We start from the raw sequence: 12,139 nt of genomic DNA, 5'->3' as shown, positions 1-12,139 counted from the left end.
TAAAAATAAATATATATATATATATATATAGTATATATGTATACATACATACATACACACACACACACACACACACACACTGTTTTGGCTGTACCAAACTGTGATCAAAAGGGTAGCCATGTCACACATTATGGCCTCATTAGAGTAACAGTATATGTAGAATATCTGTAAAAAATAAGTCAAGGCAACTGGACTTGCTGTATTTTTCTTGAAGACGTTTCACTGGTCATCCAACCAGCTTTCTCAATTCACAATGACTTGTACAAAAAATTATCTGGGAATAAATATGGTGAATTTTACTCCAATCCACATAATCTGTTAGTCATACCCATGTTTTGAATGCATTTGCAATATTGGAGTCTGGGAGGTGTTATTAACCTGTCCAGAGAGAGGTGTTAAAATACCTCTTTATGTAAAAATGGAGAAGCCAAGCTTGAATAGAGGGGGGTTTAGCATCTATTGTCTGCCACGTACAATGCTGTTTTAACACCTCTCTCTGGGCAGGTTAATAACACCTCCTAGACTCCAATTGATGCAAATGCAATCAACACCTGGTTTTGACTAACAGATTATGTGGATTGGAATAACATTCACCATATTTATTCCTAGAGAATTGTTTGTACAATTCAATCTGAATTAAGAAAGCTGGTTGAATGATCAGTGAAACGTCTTCAAGAAAAATACAGCAAGTTGCCTTGACTTATTTTTTACAGATATACCATGACCTGGATAAATGAGAACTTTCACAGACACAACAGTATATATAGGTTCTCATTTCGCATATAGAGGGATGCAGTGTGGAGGCTCTTAAATCTGTTCTGGGAATAGAAGGTGTAGTATTATCCTGGTACTAGTTACAACCACCAGTTGTGTTCTTCCCATTCCTGGTTGGAAGATCTTCCATAAATGCCAACCAGTGCTATTATCAGGGCTCAAAATTTCCACTCGCCCCCTCGCAATTTGCGAGTGAAAATTGCGTGGGGGCAAGTGGTAATGAAGCCATTGAGTCAGACACTCAGTCATGGACCGAGTGCCTGATGACTTGCTCCTATGCTTCTGCCCATAGCCGTGCATCTTCCCATATTAAAGATGGCTGCATGACGGCAGCCATCTTTACTAAGGTCCGTTCTTGTATCCTGGCTCTTGTATACCCCCTATGTAACACACTCACCCACTGCTGTCACGGTGGCGCTGTAAAAGTGAAACTACAGCTCCCATAGTCCTCGGTGCACAGGCAGGAAGTTATATAACTGGACAGGACGTCCTGACTGTGTACCGAGGATTATGGGAGCGGTAGTTTCACTTTTACAGCGCCACCGTGACAGCAGTGGGTGAGTGTGTCACGTAGGGGGTATTGGGTTAGGTTTTATTGCTGCGGTTCAGTGTCTGTCTGTGTGTGTGTGTGGCCGGGCACTGCCTCTTTAGGGGACCCTGGTCTGTCATGTGCTGGAGCAGTGCTGAGAACAGGAAGCAGTGATAGAGCTGGTGAGAGATGCTGCTTGTCCACATTATCCACACTCTGTACCGATCTGGGCACTCGAGGGCCTCTGCTAGGGGAGGCAGAAAGGGGCTAGCTATATTAGGATGAAGGTGGAATGATAGACCACTAAATTCATGGACGTCACAATACAGGGGAAGCCCTAGGGTGAATTGGCAGACCACAGGAGGGGCTCCAACAGCTTACTGTGCCACAGGTCCCCTTCATGCAGCCTGAGCTGCAATAACTATGCATGGGACCAGAGTTAGTCCCAAGTGTCAGGCCCCTGCCAGCAGGTAATTGAAGGGGACATAGAGATGGTTTGGGGTGCCATTTGTGTGTTGTGGGTGAATGTGCATGCGTAATGTCCTGTGCGTTGTGCTGTGGCTGCATGTGCAATGTCCTGTGTTCTTTGTGCTGTGGCTGTATGCGTAATGTCCTGTGCGTTGTGCTGTGGCTGCATGTGTAATGTCCTGTGTTCTTTGTGCTGTGGCTGTATGTGTAATGTACTGTGCCCTGTGCGTTGTGCTGGTGTGTGTTGTGCCCTGTTTGTGTTTGTTTGCGTTATGCAGGGCAACTAGTGGCGAGTAACTTTTCAGGCCTGGCTAGTGGCTCATGACCTGAAATTTTGAGCCGTGCTATTATTATTAATATTGATAGAGAGAGCATGTGCTTCTTTTCCGCATTCACAATTATTGTGTTACAATCCTTAAACATCTGCTGGCTATTGGAAGGAAAAGATAGGGTGATTAAAAAGGCAAGGAAGAAATTGGACCTCTTTTCCCCCCATACAACATACAACCAATTTTAATCTGGTTGTTTGCAATGTATTTCACATTTTGCTTCTATACAGTCCAGATTTTTATACAACCACTTAAAACATATAAACATCTTGAGTTCAAAATAATATTCCCAAACGACATGCAAATTTACCATATGTTTTGTCTGTATTTCATAAAATATGCAATTCAGAACACTTAAAAATTATGTTTTTTTCTGTCGCTTGGAGGTTGTATGAACACACTCTATGGTACACTATATCAGGAAACGATACAAAACAATACACAGAGAGCTGCAAACACATAAAATAGAAGATTTTAAACTTCTGGAAAATCCTAACTATTCCATACATATTAATGTGATAAGTCAGCAGTGTAAAATATAAAAATCAAAATCACACATGTTATTTATATATAATGATTGTTAAAAGAACAGTTGCTGCTTAAACTGAGTATAAATAATTGCTTGTGAATAGCAGTAGTTTTTATTTGAAAAAACACGTTCAATAACAAACAACTAAGATTAAAGCAGCAATGAAAGTTGAATTTCCGGCCTTCCCTTCAGTCTTGCACAGTTATACCGACTGAAATTGCTTACTCTGATTTCACTGCACAATGTGAATCTCACAAAGTGCATTATAAGCTGCAGCAAGTCAGATGGATCCTGGCTGGAGGACATCCTGCATCATCTGTCCCTGGCACACCGCTTACAGTCATTTGATTTCTGTTGTATCAATCATGGAGGCTCTGCATCACATATGGCCATTACCTAGGATGTTCTGCATGCAAATGCAGTCTGCCTAGGAACTCACTCCTGCAACCCGACATCCACCCATCAAGGTATTTACATTTTTTACTAACTTCTCCCAAGAACAAGCCCACTGCTTGCATCAGGACTGGCTGGCTGGCTCCTCCCACCAGTCATGATCTGCACAGCCATGCATTGCACAGAGAAGCACAGAGACCCACAGGGTTATTCACAAAAGGGTGAAGAGTTTGGAGAAGGCAGGAGAAGTGAACAATCTAGGCCAAATTGGCTGATTTAGAAAACCTCTCCAATTCAGCTCACTTTCCAGTTTAGCTATGTTGTCCTAGATTGTTCACTTCTCCTACCTTCTCCAAACTCTTCACCCTTTTGTGAATAGCCCTGCTAGTGTTGAGATAACCCGGTCTACAATAAGGTATGGTAATTAACCACTTGCCGTCCGCCCGTAGTAAAAAAACGGACGGACGGCACTGCAGCATTGGCGGGTTGCCGTTTCCAGATGGCAATTTTTTTCTGCTTGCGCGCGCCCCCGAACGGGCAGAAAAGACCCGACCATTGCACACACCCGTTAACGGGTGTTTCACATATAGGCGATTAGCGGCTCCATAGCCCGCCGATCGTCTATATGTGCTCGTTCGCGTCCGCCCCTGACCCCTCACCTTGAATCCCGGGATCCGCTGCCCCGTCTGCGGCCCGGGATCGGCTCGGAGGGCGTCAGGAGGAGGAGGACGGGAGATCAGCTCCTTGCTGATCTCCGTCCGGGCTGTGAATGCAGAAGTGATGTGTATTACATCACTTCCGCATTCACCTGTCAGTCATCTGGCTGCTATAGCCAGAGAGAAGAAGCTGATAAAGCAGATCTCTGCTTCATCAGCTTCTTTTGGGGTCCACAGGTGACATTAGGGGTCCTAGAGACCCCTAATGTCTCCATAAAGAGGACCTGTCAGTGTGCCTTTGCTATTATATAGGGGGATTGTTATCCCCCTATATAATAGCAATAACAATAAGTGCAAAAAAATAAATATAAATAAAAATAAATAAAAGTAACATATAAAAAAGTAAAATAAAATAAAAGTCAGATAAAAAAAAGGGGAAAAAAACCCCCAAAATGTTTAACTCCCCCACCCCCACGTTTACGCGCCTATAAACGTAAATACGCGTCCGGTGCCCCAGCGCGCAAAAATTACAATTGCGCTACACATGTTACATATCGCCGCGAACGTCGCAGTGAGAGCAATCATTTTAGGGCCATCAATCACTGATAACACTAAACTGATGAGCGGTAACAGCTTTTAAAGCGTCGCCTATGGCCAATTTTGGGTATTATCGTTTTTTGAGGTTTCGTGCGCGCACGCAATTTTAAGGCTTGACATGTTTGGTGTCTTTTTACCCGACGTGACCACGTCTTTTATATTTTACCAAAAAATTGGGTAATAATAAATGTTTTATCATTTAATATAGGGGAAACTGTGTTTTTAAAAAAAATTTCGGTAATGTTTCCTTAATATAGTAAAAAAATAAAAACCCCAGTGGTGAATAAATACCACCAAAAGAAAGCTCTATCTGTCCCCAAAAAAGGGTACAAAATTCATTTCAGTACAGTGCTACATGACGGAATAAATGTCAGTCAAAGTACCGCAGCGCTGAATACTGAAAAATGGCCTGGATGGGAAGGGGGTTTAACACCACGGATGTCAACTGGTTAAAATGAAAGTTTTTTTTAAATTAACCATTGTATTAGCATGTTGATGGAGGCAAAATGAGGTGCCAGGGAAGACTGCCACTGCAGGACAGCGTAATCAAGAGAATAGTGGTATGTTAAAGCTTATTTCAGGAATTAGGTGCAGTTAGTGTTAGACTCGCATTGCATTAAGAGTTAAAGCGAACCTAAAAAAGCGGTCACTGTAAAGCCAGTTTCCATTGCATGTTATACTTACCTTCCCTTTACTGCCCTGCCATTCTGTTAATTTCTGGAAGAAGCCCTGTGGAAGTTCTGAAATAATCCCAGTCAAAGTTTACACAGGGGTAAGGGCTCTTACCTAATGCACATGTAACAGTCACCAGCACCAGAAGTGATAGATGAGTGAGTGAGTCATCTGATCCCCATTCGTTGAAGTATTGGGGATATTTTCAGTGATCTCACTAAAGGGGCTTGCTTTAAGGAGAACCCATTGTGCAGTGAAATTAAAGTAAGCAATTTTAGTACAGGAGCGGAGCTGGTACCACTGTGCAATACTGAAGGGAAGGCTGGAGTTCAGCTTTAAGAATTTCCTTTTCTGGTGCTGAAGCAAAAGGTGCTAAAGAAAAGTATGTTCAATTTACAGTGAATTGATTCAGCCATATCTCATGGATTTAAACTCAAAGTATAATTTCCCTTACCCTTGCTGAAGCAAACCATGTTTTCCAAGCTGTTGTAAATCAAACTCACTGTTGTAATTCTCACCATAAGTTACTAAAGGGAAGAATGTGCCATTTAAATCACTAAGGTAAAAGCAACATCATCTTTGGGAAAAAAAGTCTCTTCAGGTAGCAAATGATATGAGAGAACAGGGAAGGAAAGATCACAGAATATGTTAGTAAATGGTAAGATTAAGGTTAATCATGAGTTGATGAAAGTGTTAATGGACTATAATACTGACATTAAAGCCTACCTATCTCCAGCATAGCCTATTCCCTATGCAAGGTAAGTAGCTGAATTATATTATATTCCTTTTCTTTAAAGGAGAACTATGAGATGAGTGATTTCCACTCACCTCATAGTTCTAGCCGACCTGTGACAATGAGACTGTCACAGGTCGGCTCAGTAGATCGGGAGGTGAGCGAACACATACCAGGTTCACTCACCTCTCGATCCTGTCACGGCTCTCTGCCGTGACTGGGTGAGGGGCTGGATTCCCCTCTCCCCGCTCCGATCTGCCAGCGCTGACTGGCGGAACGGACGGGGGAGGGGGCGGGTACAGCTGGCTCTGCCTCTAGATAGGCAGAGCCAGCTGTCACTCACGCAGCTGGGCGGATCCCGTCATCTACATCGGGATCCGCTCCGGCTGCGGCGTCTCAGTATACCGCGAGCTATACGGAGCTTAGGGTAACGGGAGGACGCTAGTTTGTGTCCTCCCGTTACCCTAAGGAGAGCTATGGGGAAAAACACTGACCCCATAGTTCTCCTTTAAATCAAAGTACATCAGAAACTAAACCATAATATCAGGAAATTGAAGTAGCATTAAACTTTTTTTTTTCAATAATGAATCAATATTATAGAACTAAACATTGCCCAGCAGAGGCGTAACTAGAAACCCCAGGGCCCCGGTGCAAGAAACCATTGAGGGCCCCCCCCTACTTAAGCATCCCTACTTAATAATATAATGTATTGCTGGGACTTGTGGTCCTGCATAGTTGGTGCTATTCTGATGCAGGACTACAAGTCCCAGCAATACATTATAATGTGAATTATAATAAAAACCCCCCTAGAACGAACACTGCACACTAAACCATCTTACCTGCAGCCTGCTCAGCCCGGCCGGGACTCCTACACGCAGCACGCCCCGCCTCCGAATGACTCATCACTCTGAAGTCTCAGAGAGATCACTCTGCTCTCTCTGAGACCCTGGAGCTAAGAGGCAGATAGGAGAGAAGCAGCTCAGACGTGCACAGTTCCTTGCAGCCGAGGCCGCAAGGAACTGTGCCGGTCTGAGTGCGTGCGGACGGCAATGCATCCCTGCCGCACAGCTGCTTGTACATGCTACGGGTGGCCGCAAGTGGCCCCCCAAGTGGCCGAACGCCAGGGCCCGGTCGCAATTGCGACCGCTGCGACCCTGGTAGTTCCGCCAGTGTTGCCCAGCAAATTATTACTTTACATTTTTGCCCAAGCACTAACAGTAATCATGTTTCCAAACATCTGGTTTAAACTCTTTCAGCTCAGCTTCCCTGAGCTTCCTGTCTAGTACAAGATCACAAGGAATAGCAGGAATAGCAGCTGTGCATCCACTAGTAGGGAGAAGGGTAGAGGGAGGAGCTAGGAGCAGGGGAGTGTCTTGTCTCGCTGTGTCTGTGTGTCTGTGAAGACACACACAGTTTACCAGCACTTACATGGATGGCTCCATAGGACCCTGCAAGGGAAAGGAGCCATCCTAAAACAGGATGGACCAGTGCTCAGGGGATCAGCTGATTCTGCAGGAAGCTAAACAAAAACTCTTGCAGCTCTTTACATTCACATCAGTTGAGGAGATTACAATCTAAGGTTCCTATTTCACATGCATACAGGGCCAATTTAGACTGGAGCCAAAAAACCTTCCAGCATGTCTTTGGAGTGTGGGAGGGAACTGGAGTACCTGGAGAAAATACATGCAAGCTCCATGCAGATAGTGTCCTGATTATGAACTGGGAATTCCAGTGCTGCAAGGTCAGAAGTTCTAATCACCAAGCCACTGAGCTGCAATGCACTGTAATGAGCAACTGAGGCCTCATTGTGGTGACTAATTATATTCAGACAATAGCAGAGACTAGAAGCAGAATGTACACAGACTGGAAGCATTTAGCTTATGATAATGAAGTGCTTCAGCAGGGGCGTCCCGAGGCCCCCTGTCACACGGTCTCCAGACCGGGTGACATCCCGCCGTGTCATCATTGCGCATGTGCGTGACGTGTCATTGCGCATGCGCGGCCATCTGATGACGCCTGCCAGTGGCCATCTTGGTGATGGACACTGGCAGAGAGAGGAGGGGACGTTCACCCCTCCTCTCTACCTACATTGTCGGGCTCTCCGTCCATGACCAAGTGGCCAACATTTTAGAGGGGATGACACCAAAATGATTGTCAGTCATTTGGTGTCACCCCTGCAATAATAACTTTTGCTTTCAAATTTAAGAAAATATGACTGTTACAGTATGTGTTCTCATTTATACAGCATACCTAAAATAAATATATATTTTTAAATTCCTTCTCTTTTAGTGGTTTCTTTGAAGGGGGCACTTGGGAATGAAGGGGTGTGCTAGGAGTGTTGGGTGAGGTGCCTGGAAAGAAATATATTGGGGTGGCTGCACAGTGTGTGAAGGGGGTGAAGTGGTTGGGAGTAGGGGGATTGTACTGGATACCAGCTGTGTGCTACTATCATATCATTTGTCTCTAGTACTGCAATCTTCTGTTCACACAGTGTTTGGGACTGGGGATGCAATCTCCTGCATAATGGCCAGGACCATAGAGCTGAAGGTGGGAGGAGGAGCTCAGCGTCCTCAGTAGCATGTTTGTAGATGCCACTAGTTGAACAGCCTGGGCTTAAATGAGTAAAACAGTTGCGGCCCTGTCCCACAGTTCACAATGTGTAACCAATCAGAAACCCTGGAACTGCAGCCAATCAGTAAGATCTGATACGATCATGAGACAGTGTCAGAAACTTGCTGATAGGCTATAGTTTCAAAGTGCCTGATTGGTTACAGGTTGTGTTTACACATTACACTCGGTGAACTTTTGCGGCTGTAGTGGTTTCATTAATTTTAGCTGTCACCTTTCATAGCTGAGAGAGTGTCTGGCCCAGCAGGAGTATGGCTGAAGCCCAGCACCAGGTCGTGGCCTGAGGGTTGGGAACCACTGCTCCAGATAACCAAGAGGTCCCTAATTTAAATAGAAGAATCTCTTCTTTCAAATTATGCTCTTTCAGCTTCAGTCTCAACTAATGCGTAGGAACCAATTACAGTAAGTCCTGATAATGTGATTACTATGTCGGCTATGGCATAGCAATCGCATTCAGGCTTGAGGTTCACAAAAAAGAAACCTTCAGCCTGCAGACACCACTGTAGTGTGATGATGTAAAATTACATGTGTTTAATACTGTAATTGTCAGATACAATTGCAGTATTAAAAAAACTTGAAAACATTTTTGTCAGGATATAATAAAAATAAAGCCATTTTAAAATTAAAACAGAACACCAACTAAAAATCTTGTGTCCTGAAAATGTAGATAGTAGTAAAATAGATCACCAGTACAGCATTGCCAAATCTTCAAGAAGTGGTCGTTTTATAGATGCAAACACATCTTGTCACATTGCAACATTTCAGGGCCACTCAGTGTCCCTTCATCAGTTATGACTGATGAAAGAACCCTGAGTGGCCCCGAAACATTGCGATGTGACACGATGTGTTTGCATCAATATAACAACCACTTCTTGAAGATTTGACCATGCTGTGCTGGTGATATATTTTACTACTTGAATTCCATGCAGCGTCATCCATTCAAAGGTATTTTGGAAACTTGTTAAACTGCTTTATACTAAACAATTTAATACAACTGAACAAAAAAATATTTATGCAGGCAAATTAGAGTTATCTTTAAGTTAGCCAAAGCATACTGATGCTGCAAACTTTGTGCTGGGCATCTATGTTTTAATGATTTTTTGCCAGAAATGGGTTAACATAGCTAGCGGGGGCCCTCTCCAGTAATCTATGGGGTCTATTCACAAAGCTGCCGAGGGCAGCCGAGTGAATGACCGATCAGAAGTGAAGTGAGCCGAACACTGTTCGGCTATTCACTTCAGGCTGGTACGGCTGATTTCAGCCGTACATCGGCTGAAATCAGCCGTACATCGGCCTGCTTCGTGTGGCTTCGGATCAGCCGAACATGCTCAGCATGTTCAGCTGACCCGAAGTGCAGAAGGAGTTCGACTGGCCGCTCGGCCAGCTTCGGCTTTCAGCACGGCTCAGCGCTCGACTGAGCTGCTCGGCCGTGATCGGGAGCTGTACGGGCTATTGTGAATAGCCCGTACAGCACCCCCTCGGTTCTTCTGAACCGAAGGGGTCCTGGGGCCGAAGCCAGCCGAAGGATCGGCCGAAGCTACGGCCAGATCCTGCGGCAGCTTTGTGAATAGACTGTCTCAAAACAACATTTATTAAAAGACTCCTATCCTGAAAGAAACATGGAGACTGCAATAGCTTATTTCTCATTATTTAACATGCTGACCCTCTTACTTCAGTGGTATGCATATTTGTCCTGGGTTAAGGACTTAGAAACAACTGGAGCCAGAGGGTCAAAAGCTAAACAATTAGCACTTTAAGAAGGTCAGCAATGGCAACCTCCATATTTATCTTACCAAAGGTTTACTTTAAAACACCACCCAAACTTATTCTATTTTAACTTACTATAACCAAAACATCTGGCCAAAGAGGGCTCAGTTACTTTTTAATTATTTTCCTACATTCATCATGACTTTACCTAGGACTAGTCTAAAGTTCTACCTTAATAATCAGAATCTTTTTTGTTTTCTACAAAAACAGCAAAACAATTGATTTATTAAGATAAAAAGTTGAGCAGTTGACCTCAGCATCCAATACAAACTGTTTAACATTTTCTAGTGGCGATTTAAAATTAAAAACACAACATATTGGTTGGACAGATCTACAATTCCATTCCAGAGCTGCTATGTATAGTATTCAGGTAAACGCAACAAGCTTTAAAGGCCATCTCTCAAAGTATAACAGTGAAATCACATCTGTACATTTGTTAATCTTATTTTCTCATGCCTGGGTAGGCTGTGGAAGTATATTTTGGTTCCATTGGGGAATAGTCACGTGGCTTGTTACTATTGGAAAACAGTAGCTCATCAGTCTAATTGGAATAGTCCCCTAACCCTACATAATACAATCCACAGACACAGCTGCGTTCTACAAAAACTCTTAAATTCAGTATTTAGTAGTAGTAGCTGCATGAACTTGTGCTTTTTATATCTGCTGTTGTGTCCCTACTAGTTAAAAGCACCTGAACTCTTTGTCCTGGTGACTATTATCACCAAAACAGAAAGTGATGGGAAAGCCAAAATTTTACAGTTGTCTTCGTGCTGGAAAAAGCAAGCATGCAACTATACAAATGTACTTATGGTATTATGTCTGATTTATTCTGTATCCGTATTGTATTTATTTTCTGCACTTACATTTAGGGGTCTATTCACTAAGCTGCCGTAGGCAGCCGAGTGACTAACCGACCCCAAGCGAAGTGAGCCGAACGCTGTTTGGCTATTCACTTCAAGCTGGTACGGCTGATTCCAGCCGTATAGTGTCTGAAATCAGCCATACATCGGGTGGCTTCGGGTCGGCCGAACATGCTGAGCATGTTCGGCTGACCCGAAGTGCAGATGGAGTTCGATTCAGCAGATCCAACATCTGGATTGGCTAAGCCGAACCTCCGGCAGGCTACTCACTGCTGTTCGGTCTATTCTCATAGATGCCGAACAGCAGTGAGTAAATAGCCGAATGCCACTGAGCGGCATTCGGCTCGGCTGTTTTGCTGGGTCCCTCTGTGGTACCGAGCAGAATAGAAAAATTGTTTAAAAAGTAGAAAAAAAAATTGTGCGGAGCTAGCAGTGACGGCTAGCTCTGCCCAACTGTTTTCTATTGGCCGGGCGGTTCTGCTACCATCAAAAAAAACAAAACAGAACACACCATAGGAATGCATAGCTAGATTCCTATTGGCTATTTCACTTTGCAATAGCCAATAGCAAACAAGCTATTGCACCCGCCCTCTGCTGCTGTTAATCACCAGATGGGGACCTGATGGAGAACTGCAGGTCCCCCTCTGCTGATTGACAGCAGCAGTGGGCGGGTGCAATAGCTAGTTTGCTATTGGCCATTGCAAAGTGAAATAGCCAATAGGAATCTAGCTATGCATTCCTATGGTGATTTTTTCTTTTTTTTATTCTGATGGCAGCCAACGGCTCCGATGTCAGAAGAAAAAAAAAACGAGCAGGGAAAAGTTTACTCTGCTCGATCAAGCAGAGTAAACTTTTCTGGGAGAAAGTGTTTCTCTCCTGGGTGGCCGGGAGCCTATTAGACTCCCAGAGCATCTGGGGGAGGAATGACAGATGGCGTTCCTGGTTACCAGGTAACCAGGAACGCCATCTGTCATTACACACTGAGAACATGGAGACGCCGCTCTCAGTGTGTAATGTCAGCGTCCCTGGTTAGCTGGTAACCAGGGATGCTGATCTCTCTGCAAGTGGCCGGAGCCAGTCGTGAGATGACGGCTGGCTCTGCCCAACTGTCAGAGGCAGGCTGTCGGCCGGTCAAAGGCCGGCCTTTCGGCCAGCTTCGGCTTTCACCGTGGCTCAGTCGAGCCGAGGCATATGTCTTTGGTTC

This window comes from Nanorana parkeri, unplaced genomic scaffold, assembly GCF_000935625.1.
Source record: "Nanorana parkeri isolate BGI_ZX_2015 unplaced genomic scaffold, ASM93562v1 scaffold248, whole genome shotgun sequence".
Classification (NCBI taxonomy): domain Eukaryota; kingdom Metazoa; phylum Chordata; class Amphibia; order Anura; family Dicroglossidae; genus Nanorana; species Nanorana parkeri.
Note: the sequence above shows the minus strand (reverse complement) of the source record.